Raw genomic sequence first — 19,164 nt, forward strand, 5'->3', positions numbered from 1 at the left:
AGCTCCGTAACGTTATTTCTTTATTGTCTATTTTATGTTATTGAAATCTATTTTATATACCATAATTTTAATTTCTATAACGTGAATATATCTACAACATTCTACAACAAAAATAATAAAAGCGCCTTGTTATCACTAGTTTTATTTTGATTTCCCGAGTCCGCTAGTAGCTTATAGCCCATTAGCATCGCCAGCGTGGTTGTCGCTAAACCCGCATGCATTGCTAATACTATATTAACACACATTACAATTGCTTTACTCACTGTTACTTGCTTTAATGGCGGATGTATGTCTACCTTTGAGTGCAGGTGACGACACGTTCAAGCTGCATTCGGTGCAGCTTGAGCTGGAGGCCGTGGAGAAGCAGATTCGGGTCCTGGAGCAGAAGCAGGCCCAGCTGAGAGAGTGGAGAGCCGCGCTGGATAAGTATGCATTGCGCTACTAACAGTCCCACCACCTCTACCCCGTGTGTTTCTCTGCACAGGCCCGTAGCACCCAGGACACGATCTGCCCAGATGTCCTTCACTCCGGCGCTGAGACACCACGACTTCTCCCCCTCCGGTCTTCGAGATCTCCACACAGAACCGCTTCGCTCCCCTCTGTGAGACGGAACTCGACGCTGTGATCGTCGGAGACTCCATCGTCCGACACGTCCGTGTTACGTTAGCCGAAGGTAAAGTGCACACTCACTGTTTCCCTGGTGCTCGTGTTCTCGATGTTTCTGTGCAGATTCCCACATTCCTGAAGGCCGACGAGAGCCCCAGTGCGGTCGTGCTTCACGCCGGGGTTAACGACACCACGCAGTGGCAGACGGAGACGCTGAAGAGGGACTTCAGGAGCCTGATCGAGACGGTTTGCAGCACGACGCCTGCAGCGACGATCATCGTGTCAGGACCGCTGCCCATGTATCGACGAGGACACGAAAGGTTCAGTAGACTTTTTGCTCTAAATGAATGGTTATTGTTATGGTGTAAAGAACAGAAACTGCTCTTTGTTAATAATTGGAATCTTTTCTGGGAGCGTCCTAGGCTTTTTCGCGCTGATGGCCTGCACCCCAGCAGAGTCGGAGCGGATCTCCCCTCGGACAACAACTCCAGGACTCTACGCTCCATTTAACTAGTAAGCCAATTCTCAAATAACTGCTATGATGGCTTTTGTTCTACCTGCTTAAATGTTAGAAGTACTTGCGCTGTCCAATCTATTAAGACTGTGTCTGTTCCCCGAATAGTGAGGTCAAAATATAAATTTAATGTAGGATCTAGAAAAAATCTTATCGTGATTAAACCAGAAAAATGTTAAATAAATGAACAAAAACAATTTCTAAAGTTTGGGCTCATAAAAATTAGATCACTCACACCCAAAGCAGTTATTGTAAATGAAATGATCACAGATAATAGTTTTGATGTACTCTGCTTGACTGAAACCTGCCTAAAACCAAATGATTATATTGGTCTAAATGAGACAACACAAAAAAAACACATTTATAAGCATGAGCCCCGTCAGACTGGTCGTGGGGGAGGTGTTGCAACAATATATAGTGATATTGTCACGGTTCATGAATGCACTGTTTCCTGCTCATTAAGGTTACGTCATGTTAATTGTTTCATGTGGGAGTTACCCCTGATCATTATGATCAGCGGCAGCTGCAGCTCATTCCAACAGCCTACTTAATGCCCTGTCTTTCATCTCTTGTTTGTCAGATCGTTGTTTGAGGTTCGTCGTGATTCATGTTGTGTTCTTCCTGCTCGGCATTGAGTATCGTGGTCCTGTTCTGGTTGTGTTTGTTGGATGTCATCGTCATCTCTAGAACCTTTCATCTGTCCTCACCAACGCACTCAACCCACCACCTCATCAGTACTGTGCTGCCATTGAGGTCCCTGCGTCACCCACCTCTACCAAAGCCTTCCTTAACTGTGACTTCAATAAACACCATTACTTGCATTATTGCTTCCTGTTTGCTGTACCCTGACAGAACGATCTGACCACCTGATGGAAGCAGCAAGTAACCCATCATCGTCACTGGAGGAATTCCTCAGCGCCAGCGTTCGGAGGATGGACTCACAGGAGAGGACTCTGAACGAGACTGGTCGCGCTGTTCAGGCATTGGTGACCCAGGTGTCTGAGCTCACCCAGCAGTTACAACTCCTGCGAGCTCCCACTGTGCCCCCCACGCCGCCCATTCCCTCCACACCACCAGAGGGTCCTTCTCAGCCAGAACCACGCCTTCCTATCTCCGGGACCTTACTCTGGTGAGCCGAATTTCTGCCAAGCTTTTTTAACCCGGTGCTCGATGCACTTTTCTCTGCAACTCAGTGCATTTAATAATGAGCGAGATAAGGTCGCATTTGTATTGAAATTGCTGACTGGGAGAGCGGCATTATGGGGGACGGCGATGTGGGAGAACCGGGACCCATGCTGTGCCTCGTTCCAGACGCTCACCGCTGAGATGAGACAGGAGTTTGATCGGGCAGTCGCCGGGAGTGAGGCGGCCAGAATGCTTGCTGAGCTGCGACAAGGAGAGAGATCAGTATCAGACTTCTCTATTTGAGTTCCGTACTCTAGCGGCGGAGTGTAGATGGAACGAGGAGGCGCAGTGGGACATGTTCCTGCATGGGTTGGCTGACTGCGTCCAGAAAGAGAATCTATGCCCTGGATCTTCCAGAGTCTCTCAATGGACTTATTGAGCTGGCGCTAAGAGTTGATGCACGACTGTCCAGAGTAGAGCGACAGACCCTACCCAGTCATGCTCCGAGAGATCATGTTGGTACGCGAGTCAGTGGCGGGGACGCGGTCAGCCCCGTCTATGATCATGAGCCCATGCAGGTAGAGCGAGCTCGGCTTAACCGGGAGGAGAAGGAGAGATGGAGATCCCAGGGCCTTTGCCTTTACTGCGGGGGAGCTGGTCATCACGTCTACATCTGTCCGGTAAAAGGCCAAGCCCAATAGTAAGTATGAGGCTACTATCGGGTGGGATCTCCACCAAGAAGACCTCATCATCATCTACGCTCCTCCCGGTAAGACTGAGATGGTCAAAACACACCCACGACTGTCAGGGACTGCTGGACTCCGGGGCTGAAGGTAATTTCATGGATTATGCACTTGCACAGAAGCTTCAGATTCCCCTCAAACTACTCACTCATAGGATCGCTGTTCACGCCCTCAATGGCCAAAGACTTCCGATCATTTCACTCACTACTGGAGACATTAACCTCATCACGTCAGGCACCCACTCGGAAATCATTTCCTTTTATATATTAGACTCTCCCCTTGCACCCATAGACCTTGGACACCCCTGGCTCATCCGTCACAACCCCAAAGTGGACTGACAACTGCGATCTGTCTTGGCCTGGAGCAATAAGTGTCAAGAGTCTTGTCTTGTATCTGCCTGTCCATCTGTTGCTATGTCTGTGTTTCAGGAGGAAGCAGTGGATTTGTCTAACATGCCCGCGGAGTACCTCGACCTGAAGGAAGTGTTCAGTAAGTCTCGTGCTGCTTCTCTTCCTCCCTATCGTCCCTATGTCTGTACCATAGATTTACTGTCAGGTAAGTCTCCGCCTAAAGGCAAATTATATTCATTTTCTGTTCCGGAAAAGGAGGCTATGGAGAAATATATTTCTGATTCTCTAGCTTCGGGGTTCATCCGCCCTTCCTCTTCTCCAGCAAGGGCGGGGTTCTTTTTTGTGGGGAAGAAGGACGGGTCTCTGCGACCTTGTATCAATTACCGGGGACTGAACAACATCACGATAAAGAATACTTATCCTTTGCCGTTGATGTCTTCAGCCTTCGAGAGGTTGCAGGGAGCGTTGATCTTCACGAAATTGGACTTACGTAATGTTTATCATCTGGTCCGTATTAGGGAGGGGGATGAATGGAAGACCGCTTTTAACACCCCCAGGGGGCATTTTGAATACTTGGTCATGCCTTTCGGCCTGTCCAACTCCCCCATGGTCTTCCAGGCACTAGTCAACGACGTGCTGAGAGACATGGTCGATCAATTCATATATGTCTACCTGGATGACATATTAATTTTTTCCTCTTCTCTCCAGGAACACGCGCAGCACGTCCGACGAGTGCTTCAGAGGTTGCTAGAGAATGGGCTTTTTTTTTCAAGGCGGAGAAATGTGCCTTTCGTGCACAGGAATACGTATGGATCCCGAGAAGGTTAAGGCTGTGGTAGAGTGGCCAAGTCCAGATTCCCGTAAGGCCCTACAGAGGTTTCTGGGGTTCACCAACTTCTACCGGTGGCCTATACCCAACTTCAGCCAACCAGACACACCTCAGACCGTCTTGACCTCCCCCAGAACGACGTTCAGGTGGTCAGACACAACCGAGACTGTGTTTGCCAAACTGAAGGGTTGCTTCGTTTCGGCCCCCATCTTAATTACCCCTGATCCATCACGTCAGTTTGTGGTGGAGGTCGAAGCGTCAGAGTTGGGGGTAGGTGCGGTGTTATCCCAGCGTTCCCCCTCAGACGACAAGATGCACCCTTGCGCGTTTTTTTCCTACCAATTATCCCCTGCTGAACGTAATTATGATATTGGTAACCGAGAATTGTTGGCAGTCAAGATGGCATTGGAAGAATGGCACCACTGGTTAGAAGGCTCGGGGTTTCCTTTTATAGTATGGACCAACCATAAGAATTAAAAAATACATTAGAACTGCCAAAAGGTTGAACTCCAGGCAGGCTCGGTGGGCACTTTTTTTCGGACGTTTTGATTTTACTCTCTCGTACCGCCCAGGTTCTAAAAACATCAAACCCAATTCATTATCACGTATTTTTGACCATTCCGAACGCCCGTCTACTCCCGAGTGTATTTTACCCGGGACATTAGTGGTCTCCACACTCAGATGGGAGGTCGAATCGAAGGTCAAGACGGCCTTAGAAGGGGTAACGCCTCCGCCCGGGTGCCCACCGAATCGGTTATTTGTGCTGGAGGGATTACGGTCCAACGTTATTCAATGGGGGCATTGTTTCAATGTGGCTTGTCATCCAGGAGTTAACCGTACTAAGTTTTTGGTCAAGCAATGATTCTGGTGGCCATTTATGGCTCGCGACATTCACAGTTTTGTTTCGGTTTGCTTGGTTTGTACCACTTGTAAGACTTCCAATCGACCCCCTGATGGGTTACTTCAACCGCTGCCGGTTCCTTCGAGACCCTGGTCCCATATCGCACTAGATTTTATTACCGCCCTCCCACCCTCTCAGGGCAACACGGTAGTTTTGACCGTGGTGGACCGGTTCTCGAAGGTGGCCCACTTTATTCCCTTGCCCAAATTACCCTCAGCCAAGGAGACAGCATTGACCGTCGTAGATCACGTCTTTCGTTTACATGGCCTCCCGACAGACGTGGTTTCCGACAGGGGACCCCAGTTTGTGTCCAAATTTTGGCAAGAGTTTTGTAGATTGCTAGGAGCGACTGTCAGTCTGTCCTCAGGATTTCATCCCCAGAGCAATGGTCAAACCAAGAGAGCCAACCAAGGTTTGGAAAGGGTGTTGCGATGTCTGGTCTCCAAGAATCCTTCCTCCTGGAGCCAACAACTGTCGATGGTGGAGTACGCCCACAATACGTTACCTGTATCAGCTACGGGCCTATCTCCATTCGAGTGTAGTTTAGGATAAAGTGGTGGTGCACACCAAAGCCAAAAACCACAACCACCCCGTATACGTCGTGGGTCAAAAAGTGTGGCTTTCTACCAAGAACATTCCGTTCCGTTCCGTCTCTAATAAGCTTGCTTCCAAATTTATTGGCCTTTTCACTGTCACCAAGATCATTAGTCCGGTGGCAGTCCGCCTTAAAACTTCCTCCAGCGTACAGGAGAGTTCATCCCGCCTTTCATGTATCTAAAATAAAGCCTGTATTTCATTCTCCGATTAATCCGCCTGTCCGGGCCAAAACCCCCACCCCCCATGACTCATAGATGGGGAACCTACTTATTGTTTGATTACTGTCAAAAATCTGGGTATTTTATTAGACAGTAACTTGTCTTTTGAAAATCATATTTCCCATGTTACAAAAACAGCATTCTTCCATCTTCTAAACACTGCCAAGCTACGAAACATGTTACCTTTTTCTGATGCAGAAAAGCTAGTTCATGCATTCATGACCTCTAGACAGGACTATTGTAAATGCACTGCTAGGTGGTTGTCCTGCATCCTCAATAAACAAGCTACAGGTAGTCCAAAATGCAGTGGCTAGACTCATTACCAGGTGAATAAACTATGATCATATTTTACAGTCTCTGCACTGGTTACCTATTAAGTTCTGTATCAGTTACAAAATATTATTACTTACATATAAGGCCCTTAATGGTTTAGCTCCTGCGTACCTAACTAGTCTTCTACCATGCTACAACCCATCATGCTCCCTAAGGTCACAAAACGCTGGACTTTTGGTAGTACCTAAGATAGCAAAGTCCACTAAAGGAGGTAGAGCTTTTTCACATTTGGCTCCCAAACTCTGGATTAGCCTTCCTGATAATGTTCGCGGTTCAGACACACTTTCTCTGTTTAAATCTAGATTAAAAACACATCTCTTTGGCCAAGCATTCAAATAATGCATCTCATAATTTTGGACTGCAGTTATATCTGATCAAATGCGTATTATTATTCTTTAGCTTAGGTTAAGCGAATTAATTTTACTTGGCTGGAACAGCAGCTACGCTAATTATGTCTCTATTTGTTTCTCTGTTTCTGCTGGGATTTACATCCCGTGGTAACTAGGATTTACACAAGCTCCAGTCTGGATGAAGAGATGATGCCAACCCCTCAGAGGACCTCAGATGATGCTAACCCTGAGACAATATACAGAACTACCACATTTTGCTATAAGTTTGACTGCATAATTGCTGTTAATAGTGTTAATCATCTGTTTAAGTCTTTTATTGATTTTTCCGAACATTTCTGCTGTATGCACATAAACTGACAGTCACCACTGATAAGCTACTACTAAATATTGTAGAAACTTAATTTTCTGTAAAGTTGCTTTGCAGTGAGTTGTATCATAAAAAGCGCTATACAAATAAACTTGAATTGAATTGAATTAATGTCGTTGTGTTGTGAGAATGTTGTTGTGTTGTGGGAATGTCGTTGTGTTGTGTCTTAATGTCTTGTTTTGAGAATGTAGTTGTGTTGTGAGAATGTCGTTGTGTTATGGCTTAATATCGTTGTGTTGTGAGAATGTCGTTGTGTTATGGCTTAATATCGTTGTGTTGTGAGAATGTCGTTGTGTTATGGCTTAATATCGTTGTGTTTGTGAGAATGTCGTTGTGTTATGGCTTAATGTCGTTGTGTTGTGAGAATGTGTTGTGAGCGCAAAAGATTGTGGGTTCAATTCCCAGGAAACACACATACTGGTAAAAAAAATGTATAGCCTGAATGCACTGTAAGTTGCTTTGGATAAAAACATCTGCTAAATGCATAAATGTAAATGCACACGTAGGCGGCACAGCAATTTGGACAAAAGATCCTGCTGCACTGGGTCAAAGACATAGTGAATCACTTCTGGTTCTGTTGTAAGAAGGCAGACACGGTACAGCAGTTCCTTGTAAGTAATATACCTCCCAGTTGTGGTCTTCCTGTAACTAAATACAACAACATTTACATGTAGCTAACTTCCATGCACCAAGTCCAATGTTTCTGTGTGCAGTGAGATAGGATCAGATTATCTTCGTGCACAGCATACTCATTACAACACACATTAAAATTCATACAATATCTATGCTTTTTTATTCTTTGACTTCATGGTCTAATCACAAGATTTGTACTTTAGAAACTATGGAGCCGTGTGCTTCATCATGTGACAAACGAGCACAAATGGTACCTTGGACACTGCCTTCATGGCAGCCTACCAGAGAACCAAGACAAGCAATGGCTGGAGAGTGGTTCTAAAGCTCACAAGGCACTGGAAGCTGTAGTTCTCAAAAAGAGGTGGCTCAGAAATGTCCACTGATATCTAAGTTTCAAGCAACTTCCAGAAGCACCTTCATGTCTGTTTCAAAGTGTAATTCATCGCTTCGGAGTGCCAGTAGTCATCACTGTTCAAAATAGTAAGCTGTTTGATAGGATATTTTGTTTCATCATATCATCCTGTCAGCTGGAATCATTCCATAACTGCTTGCTGATGTATGCCAGCAAGCGGTTCAGCTTCTCTCCACTGGGCTATGGGGCAAGAACTCTCCTGGCAACCCTGGACCAGTGCTCAAAAAAAAAAAAAAAAAATTTGGCCAAGCGATGTAAGATTAACAAAATTTCTTATTAATCACTCAGAATTTGCTGTGGAACTTGCTGTATTGTCCTTCAAATTTGTCTTAACCATATATTGTTGGAAAAGCTTTTGTGTAAACTGCAAGTGGCAATTGTGCGTGCACAGACAGTTCCAGAAGAAAACTGGTAGATGGACTGTATATGCCTTGAAGCAAAAAAAAAAAGTAAAATTACATACCTGAAATGCAACTGGCAATTGTGTGTACAAGACTCCAGGCTGATATGGGGATGCCAAGGCGTAGGGTTCTAAAGCCTGATGACCCCCAGACACTAGGCCTCCTTCCAAATGTCCCACCTCCTTTGATTGACAGCATTCTTGAGTCACGTCAGTAGAGGCATAGAAAAAATATCCCAAATTTAGAAATACACATTCTCAGCTAAGACATCAAAGGATAATTTATGCAAATTTAAATATGAATTTGAAATGTCATTATACATTATTTATGATAATTGGTATGATAACTCTCGATTTGATTTACTAGTGTTATTGATCAGTACAATATTATTCTTCATTTATACATTGCACTTATTCATCTTCATCTGATTGCGATGTTTTGTTTTGTTTCTTATCCACAAAGGACCAAGCTCTACACTACCGGAGTCAAGAGACGATCACTGAGCTACAACATCAGCAGTCTGAACCCCTGAGCCAGCCAAAATATTTTTGTTGCTTTAAATTTTAACCTGAAACTTGATGCATGTAACTCCAAATTTATGTAAATGTGCCACCTCAGAAAAGTGCTCAAATATGTATATAAATTGTAAGTCATGTCAAATTTGTTATAAAGACAAATGATTTATTTTTCTTTATATTATATAAAAAAAAAAATCTTTCAAAAATAAAAAAAAAGTTTTTTTTTATTACACTACCACTCTGATAAACAGGTTCTTATGAAGAAGGCAGCATAGAACTATATATTCTTTATATTTGTAATACAAAAATGATCAACTGGAGAGTGGCAAACAAAACTTTGACAACAGTAATAGGTAATAGAACAAAAAAATAGAACAAAAAATTAATTAAAAGTTTAATGTAACATTGACTAAATACATTTAAATAACTAAAAAAAAATACAAGTCCTTTGAACACAAATAAATACCCGTCGACAGGAGAACATGAGGGTAGCAGCATGCTTCTACAACACAGCAGCAATGAATCCGGTGTACTGCCCATTTGGGTAAAGTAATTTATCATGTGTTCTGCGCACACAGCAGCTAGGGGGGTGACCACGTGGTTTTCCCGCCCCAAGTGAACCAAACTGCCATAAGGCGAAATTTCTTTAAGCAACATAGTGGTATTCCCGGTTGTCATCCCCAGGTTCCTGTGTGTCATGGAGGGCATATATGTCGTTTCTTAACCCACTGGGGTCTAAGGGTGTTTTGGGGCCCTGGAGAAGTTTTGACATGCCCTGACATTTGTGCTTTTTTCAGTTGCCCGTAAACATATAAATGGCTAAAGTCTAATAACACTGTAATCACAAACTGGGCTACAATAATATGTTAGTAGCATTTATGTACATGATTGTGTTTTTGAGAAAGCAACGTTTATGCGTGGTTAGTAAAAAACTAAAATTTAGAAGTCACTGAAACAGAGGTGGGTAGAGTATCCAAAAGTGTACTCAAGTAAAAGTAAATGTACTTATAGAAATATTTACTCAAGTAAAACTAAAAGTAATAGTCTGAATAGTTACTTGAGTAAGAGTAAAAAGTATCAGATTAAAAAAAACTACTCAAGTAGTTAGTTAATAGTTACTTTGAATCATATTCTGTATATCTCTAGTCTATTTTTTGTTTAGATACAATGTATGTAATGTATGTGTGTGTGTGTATATATATAATATATATATATATATATATTAGGGCTGTAGTACTTGAGTCCGGACTCCAGACATTTTTCTATCGTCTCGGACTTGTCTCGGACTCGTTGGTGTTTGCACTCGGACTGGGTCTCGGACTCGTTGGTGTTTGCACTCGGACTTGTCTCGGACTAGTTGGTGTTTGCACTCGGACTTGTCTCGGACTCGTTGGTGTTTGCACTCGGACTTGTCTCTGACTCGTTGGTGTTTGCACTCGGACTTGTCTAAGACTTGGTCATTGGACTCGCCAAATGTTCTCGTTGGTCTCGACCGAGTCCAGCAAAAAAATAAAAAATTCTCCTTCAAAACAAAACCACATTTGCATGTCGCAACTAAAAAATGTGTGGAAAACGTTAGGCGCGCCGCTTTCTCCTTTTTTCCAAAGCACTCTGTAGCCTGCGCTCTATGCTTGCGCTCCAGTGGCATCTGCTGTTGCTAAGCAACCATGACCTGCTCTCCATGAAGACGCAGAAGTTTCAGCAAAAAATAAATGGATTTCCAGCACTAAAAATCCCTTGCATTAGCTCTGCTAATAAATTCATTTTAAAAATGGCTATGATCAGCTGTTTCTCCATCTTGGCTTAGCTTTCAATTTTGTTACAGGAAAGGATGTTGCATGACCAGCGGCGCAATTGCTGCATTCTGAAAAGTTTAGATGTTTCTAATTTAATTTCTACCTGTTAGATTGTGTTTTATTTACGTCTACACCTAGGTAGCCTTAACTACCCTATACAATAATGAAATACTAATTAATGTTGTAGATAGGGGTTGCAAGACCACTGATTTCTACTAGTTGATTTTTTCTTGAGTTACTCGATACTCGTGGTTCATTCTATTGTAAATGAAAACACATAAAATATTTTTTTTATCAATAAACGCTTATTAATTTATAGCCTTATGCAACAACTGCATATGTAAATTTGCAAAACTTTATAATTATGACATTACACAATTTAATTTTCATGTATCAGCCAGTATTTGTATCTGTAACAATCACAACATTATTTGCATCTGCAATCGGATACAACGTCGTACAGTTACTTGATAAGACCATTATGACTATCTTTTTTTCATAGTTATCACTGAACAAGTATGTCGTGTTAAACTAAAATAATTATTAATTTCTAAAATAACATTTATCATGCAATCAGAGAGATGTCATGACAAACGTTCAGTGATCATTTGAACATGACTGAATCCATTCAATGCGCACATTTTCATTACGCAGAACTCTTTAAGCGAGTCGTAATTTTTTGTGTACTTCACTTAACAAATGTGCGTGTGTTTTGCGCAAAACAGCAAAAGATAAAGATGCAAAACATGTAGGACAAAGTAGAAAACAGTTGTGAACTTGATATCCGTATCTCTACGCTGATTATTAGCCTACTTTTGAGCGAGAGAACTGGTTGGTTTTTGAGAGACTGAGAGAAACGCGCAACGCAAAGCGGCTGTTTGATTGGTGAGCGCGCTGTGCTTATTCCATTCATTCATTTCATATCGTAGCCTAAGGTTTAAATCATTGCCTTTTAAATATATACAAATAATATAACGTGTATGATGTATTATCATAGGTGAAATTACTCTTGCAAAGCTCTGATTTCTGAGAGATGGACGGAGAGGCAACAGCAATGCAGTGTTTGATTTGCGCTCTTTTCACTCAAGTTTACATTCATTCACTTCACACTCGTGACTTTAGAGGTCTGTGTATACTATTGCGCTGATCACATGACTCAGCTGTTATCTAGCAAACACCGGACTGTGCCAGCTTCAGCCGATTATTCAGGCAGAATTATTCCTTGTCCGTTATTCGTTTTTGAAGTCATTATCTGTGCCATTCCGAATAAGGTATTTGGCTTCAGGCACACCCCTAATTATTATTTCATTTTTACATGCAACATAGATAAGGTCATAGAAAGTAACAGCTCCACGCAATATTGTAATCCTAAAATTCACGTACTTGCAAACTCTTTGTATGCATTATGGTTAATACATGCTCGAGCAGTCGATTTCCGACAGCGCTCGACTAGTCTATGCAAGCCCTAGTACAGTATGACAAAAATTTTGCTGTATTTATGTGCGCATGCCCAGTAGAGCCAAACGTATCCCTTCTAGCCTTAACTGAGTGCATTTGTCATATCCTGAGCTTTGCGTGTGTGTGTGCTGCGCCGAGGCATCAGTCATTTTAATTTTTGACCACAGACATAATGTCAGCAAACAGCAGTATTATAAAGTAAATGAAATTTAAATAAAGTACATAAAAATAATTTGACCCTACAGCTTCAAACTCGTTCCTAGAGGGCCGGTGTCCTTTAGAGTTTAGCTCTAACCCTAATTAAACACACTTGAACCAGCTAATCAAGCTCTTACTAGACACACTAGAAACTTCCAGATAGTGTTAAGGCCAGTCGGAGCTAAACTCTGCAGGGCACTGGCCCTCCAGGATCTAGTTTGGAGACCACTGTCCTACAGAGTTGTTACTTTGCACATGCTTTTGATCATTACAAATAATAATGTAAGATTATTTTCTTAGGAGATAGCTGTCTCTCGCATCACATACATTAGTTAAGTATGTGGTCTTGAAGAGGATCCTTTTTTTTCTCTCATTTGGACTCGGTCTTGACTTGGACTTGGACTTGACTTGGTCTCGACTAGTCCTGGTCTTGGACTTGACTTAGACTCGACAAAGCTGGACTTGACTACAGCTCTAATATATATATACAAACCCGATTCCAAAAAAGTTGGGACACTGTACAAATTGTGAATAAAAACAGAATGCAATGATGTGGAAGTTTCAAATTTCAATAGTTTATTCAGAATACAACATAGATGACATATCAAATGTTTAAACTGAGAAAAATGTATAATTTTAAGGGAAAAAAATAAGTTGATTTTAAATTTTCATTGCATCAACACATCTCAAAAAAGTTGGACAAGGCCATGTTTACCACTGTGTGGCACCCCCTCTTCTTTTTATAACAGTCTGCAAACGTCTGGGGACTTAGGAGACGAGTTGCTCATGTTTAGGAATAGGAATGTTGTCCCATTCTTGTCTAAAACAGGCTTCTAGTTGCTCAACTGTCTGAGGTCTTCTTTGTCGCATCTTCCGTCTTTATGATGCGGCAAATGTTTTCTATGGGTGAAAGATCTGGACTGCAGGCTGGCCATTTCAGTACCCGGATCCTTCTTCTACGCAGCCATGATGTTGTAATTGATGCAGTATGTGGCCTTGCATTGTCATGTTGGAAAATGCAAGGTCTTCCCTGAAAGAGACGAAGTCTGGATGGTAGCATATGTTGTTCTAGAACTTGGATATACCTTTCAGCATTGATGGCGCCTTTGCAGATGTGTAAGCTGCCCATGCCACACACACTCATGCAACCCCATACCATCAGAGATGCAGGCTTCTGAACTGAGCGCTGATGACAACTTGGGTTGTCCTTGTTCTCTTTAGTCCGGATGACATGGCGTCCCAGTTTTCCAAAAAGAACTTCAAATTTTGATTCATCTGACCACAGAACAGTTTTCCACTTTGCCACAGTCCATTTTAAATGAGCCTTGGCCCAGAGAAGACGCAATTATTAGTTTTCTGGTGTTGCATGAACGTGATTGGCTAGCGTCTGCGCTAGGGTATTTGCATAAGGCGATCTGATTGGTTGACGCCTGCGTTGGTGCTTGTAAAGTTTTCAACTTCTGCCGCGAGCAACGGACCCAACGCGACGCAACGGAACCACAATTCATTTTGCCAACGCTTGACGTCACTCCATTCAAAGTAAATGAGAGGCGTTGACACAGATGCCCCATGTGAATGGGCCATTAGAGTCAGGTGTGTGACTGAGAGGGAAGAGTTACAAGAAAGGATGTGAGGAAAAAAGAAATTTGTATATTTTTTGTTTGTACTTTATTTAGAATATATTTAGCTATCACACAAAATAAGTAACTTGAGATTTATTTTCTAACAAAGCTGAATTTTTAGCATCATTACTCCAGTCACATGATCCTCCAGAAATCATTCTTATATTCTGATTTGCTGCACAAAAAAAAAAAATATTATTATTATTATTAGAATTGTTGAAAAGAGCTAAGAAGTTTTTTTTTTTTCATTTTTTTTTTTGATGAATATAAAGTTCAGAAGAATAGCTTTGTTTGTAACATGATAAATGTTACAAGCTTTGTTTGTAACATGATAAATGTCTTTATCATCACTTGTGTACTAAATAAAAGTTTTAATTTCTATATATACTGACTCCCAGCTTTTGAATGTTATAATGTATATTGTTACACTTGGAATAAGACTGGAGTAATGATGCTGACAATGTAGCTTTGATTATAGGAACAATTGACATTTTAAAATATATTCAAATAGAAAAAAAAATATATTTTAAATAGTAAAAATATTTCACAATATTACTGCTTTAGCAAACACAACTTTATGTATTTTGGATCAAATAAATGCAGGCTTGGTCAGCAGAAGAGAATTCTTTACAAAAACATAAAAAATCTTGCTGTTCAAAAGCTTTTGACTGTTGTGTCATGTTGAAATATATAAATGAATCACATACCTGGCATTTCCAAAGTGTATATAGCTTATGTGTTTTGAAGGACAAAAAAAAAAAAAAAAAAACATTTTGAAGAGACTCATGGGAGTGTGTGCCTCGCTTGGTCTTAGCTGTGTTCCAGGTTCCTGTGTGGGCTGCTTATTTGCATTGGTTCACTTTGCAACAGGTTCTTTTGCATTTTTATCTTCATATCTGCAATAAAAAATTAGATTCTCCCTCCTGGTGGAATGACCTGCCCAACTCAATCCGAGCAGCTGAGTCCTTAGCCATCTTCAAAAATCGGTTTAAAACACATCTCTTCCATCTTTATTTGACCCTCAAACTATTAGCACTCACTATTCTTATTCTATTCTTTAAAAAAAAAAATCTAACTAGCTTTCTAATCTTTTTGTATTCTATCTGTTTTCTTTTCATTTATTATACAATTAACAAAAGCAAAAAAGACCTCTAACACTAGCTTGCTCTATTCTTTTTCTATTCTATCTGTTTTTCTTTTTATTTATTATATTATTTAAAAGCCCTTGCTACATGTACTGCATTTAAGCTAACTGAGACTTGTTATAGCACTTATATATCATTGCTCTTTTGTTGTTTTTGATTGCTTACATTGTCCTCATTTGTAAGTTGCTTTAGATAAAAGCATAAACTACACTAACAAATAAACTACACTATTAACATGATTGTGATGGTTAGTAGTACTAATTTATAGAAAAAAGAACACGACTTCCGGTAACCCCATGCCCGAGTCAGACATTTAAGACACACACAGCTCAGCCCGGATTTTAGTTTAATCTGCCTGTTAAAAAGAAAATTACTCCACAAACAGACAGGAAGATTTAAAGTAAACCTCTACAACATTGAGAATGAGTCAGAAACAAAGTAAAAAGGACACCAAAGCTGGGAAAAATGATGATGGAAGAAGCACACAGAAACAGCTAACACTAGATGCTAGCGTAGCCAACACAGCTAGCTCCAAAGCCAAAACCGGGGGCATAGCGGCGCTACTAACAGAACTGAGAAAGTTTTGACAAGAATCTGGAAATGCACAAAGAGAAATTATAGAGTCTCAGACACGACTGGAGGCCTAAATGACAGAAATAAAGCAACAAATCAGCCAGCTGGAGGAGAGGATGACCACAGTCGAAAGCCGAGTGAGTAACACTGAAGAAGAGATGCTAAGCTAGAGGAAACACAGGACGACCTGGAAAATAGGCTTCGTGGAAACAACATCAGAGTATACGGGATACCAGAAGACGCAGAGGTTAAAGCAATGATACCGTTTATTACTGGCTTTTTTAAAACGGCTCTAAAGTTACAAGAAGATATGATCATTTCTTTGGAGAGAGCGCACTGGGCTACGACACCGAAACCAAAGCCGTTGGTGCCGCCGAGATTGATAATAGTTCGCTATCTGGACTTCAGTGTGAAACAAGTGGTGTTACAGCAGGCGTGGAAACAAAGAGACATTGAGTATCAGGGAGAGAAAGTCTATTTCGACCAAGATTACTCCCCAGAAATTGTGAGAAAGAGAAAGCAAGTGCGCGAAGTGATAAAAAAATTCAGAGAGCGTAACATCAAGGCTCAAGCACCGTACCCGGTTCAACTAAAGGTTTTCCTGGACACAGGTGTTAAGACATTTCCTTTACTCGGGGAAGCTCAATCAACATTGAGGGAATTAGGAGTAAAAAATAAATAAATAAAATTTGATGACTTATGACTTGACTCGACATAATTAAAGAAGACTTGAGACTCGACTTAGACTTTAACAGCAATGACTCAAGACTTGGACTTGAGCCTTATGACTTGGAAAGACTTTATGGTCAGATCAAAGTCGTTATAGAAGTGTCCCTGCAGCGTGCTTGCACTTGACTGGCAATAAGCCAGAGACTGCATTCAGGAAGTGTTAGATATAGGCTAGTATAAATTAATGGAGTAATAGCACAAAAGAACCGAGATAAGAAAAATCTCGTGAAAAGTGCTGCCCTGCCAATTTGATCACCGCAAAAAATACACACCTATCTGTTTGATTGCCACCCAGCAGACACACGGTAGGAGTCTGTAGGCCTATAGTGCACATAGCCCCTAAATTTAGCAATCAACTATGCACATTATAAACTTAACATTTAACGTACATTTTTTCTATGAAAAGATTTTGCCTTTGTTACTCTTAGTTTTATAAAGTATGGTAGCACATCATTTTTGAATGATTGTCTTCATGAGTTTGTCTGCATCCATATTGCATGTTTCCTCTCACTTGTAAAGTATGCTTGCAGTTATTTCTTCTAGTTCTTTCAAAGCAGTTCTTTCTGTGTTTCTGTTCACATGTTTTTAAACCTGTTTCATAGAGGTTCTGAATAATGACTCATTGGCTTAGACATAACACCAAGAAGCATATATTCTTAAGCACACATGCAAAGGATGTTGCAGCTGTATTTCTATGAAATTCTGTTGTCTTTGTTGTTCTGTTACTAATAAAATGTGTTTTTTTTGTTTTGTTTTTTCACTGCTTGTCCTATTTTGGCACAATCCCTAAATTGAACTTGAGTAGTTTAACTTAGGGCACCCATCTCAACATGAAGATGAACAATATCAAACATATTATACCTGCCTTCCTGATATAAATTACTATGAATTTGATATGGTAATTAATACTGAGACATTAATTTGCACTAATGACTGGTTTAAGATTAAATCTTAAAGTTGAGGACTTGCACTTGTCTGTCTTGACTCGGGACTTGAGTCGAGACTTGAATGCAAAGACTCAAGACTTACTTGTGACTTGCAAAACAATGACTCTGACCCACCTCTGCTCCTGTCCTCTTGCAGCCTAGACACCTTCAATATGTCCTCTTCACACAGTCCAGATGATGCAGTGTTTCCTCTCCCCTCTAGCTGTCTGTCTTCCCCTTGTAGACCTTCTCCGTCTTCTTGCTGGTCTTCCTCTTGCTGCACTGCTGAGTTCAACAGCTCCAGTTGTTTTTTCCACTCTGTAAGCTCTTTCCATCCCTTTTGCTCTTCCTGTCCATTTTCTTTTTCCTCTGTCCGCACCTTTTGCTCTTCCCTGTGATGCTTCATGCCAGCTGCTCTATGCTCCAGGGGTCTCATTTATAAAACAAAACTCACATTACATCCCAAACTTAAAGAGTACATAGGCACAAAGGCTAGATTTTGCGTATGCCAGATCCTGTGCAAAAATCCCTTTATGAATCCCACTCAGAGGAAGATTGTGCGTACATGCATCTCCACGTCGTCTCCTCCCCGAAATCACCATATATGTAGCTTACAACCCTAGCTTTACTATGCATAACCTCATCTGCATATAATTTCCATGCTTATTCCCATCACATGACACCATGTTTAACACCGAGACATTAAGGAAATATGAGATGGGGACTAAAATGCCACTTGTGCCATACACATTAATTTTTATTGCGAAAAATTATCCAGTATCCTTGTTATGTTTTATAATAAATATATGAAAAGTTGATCTCATTCTTTTACACTTACACTATTTCAATTGTTTTGAACAATTCAAATCAATTAAATGTATGCAGTTTTGCTAAATAACATCTTTTAGCTATTTTTAATAGAAACAGATAGGCCCATATTTATTGCAGTGTAAATACAATTGTCTGATTCGGCTCGTCACTGACAAAGTATTTTAAAAAGGAAACGTGCAAATCTTACCGTTTTTTCCTAGTTATATCCTTCAAATATAGCGGTAATTTGTATTATGTTGTTGAGATGCATTCACACGTAAAATTATTTAGCCTATTGTTAATAAAATTATGTAAATATGGTTTTTTTTTTTTTAAATTATGTAATTTCAGTGTTTATTTGCATTAATGCGAGTGGAGTATTTAATGTAAATGTGTATATCGACATGAAAACAGAGTTTAAAATCACTGTTGTACCTCGATGGCGCCACAGATGGTCGCTTCAGTGCTTGGCTCTCCAGTGTTTGTACTGTTTTTGTTCGTTTTTCCTGTTCTGTTTTTTGTTTGTCAAACACGATCAGATTCACCAGGGATGAACTGCTGAACATTCGGCAGAACACACCACAAAATCTTTTTACCGGATTTCAATTATTCGGACGTTTTACTGATCGTTGTTGTCGGTGGAGCAGCGGTGCTGATCAAACGCTTCAAAAAGCGCAAACGGGAAAGCGAGCCGGTGCGTTTGTTAGACTCAGGAAGCGCGGATTTCGAACGCCGTTGCCTAGCATCCATCTGGCAAATCTCCGCTCTCTACCCAACAAAACGGACGAAATCCTTCTGCTTTCCCGAAAAATAAGGATTTATCACCACTCTGCTGCTCTGTGTTTCACGGAACCTGGGCTCAATGACGCCATACCGGATAGCGCTCCATCTGCCGGGCTTTCAGCTGTTTCAGAGCGGACTACGAAGCAGAAATCAACGGGGAAATCGCGCAGCGGCGGGACATGCTTTTATATCAATGAACGTGGTGCACAGATTAACTGTGTTAAAGA

General features: G+C 41.1%; 1 protein-coding gene and 1 pseudogene across 4 annotated transcripts in view; one reads left to right on the plus strand and one right to left on the minus strand.

Moving 5' to 3' along the window:
• LOC109082837 (glutamic acid-rich protein-like) overlaps positions 1–19,164 on the minus strand; it is an 848,403-nt gene that overhangs the window by 397,145 nt on the left and 432,094 nt on the right. The window lies entirely within an intron of this gene.
• LOC122141637 overlaps positions 1,990–19,164 on the plus strand; it is a 20,633-nt pseudogene continuing 3,458 nt past the window's right edge.

This window comes from Cyprinus carpio, chromosome B22, assembly GCF_018340385.1.
Source record: "Cyprinus carpio isolate SPL01 chromosome B22, ASM1834038v1, whole genome shotgun sequence".
NCBI lineage: Eukaryota > Metazoa > Chordata > Actinopteri > Cypriniformes > Cyprinidae > Cyprinus > Cyprinus carpio.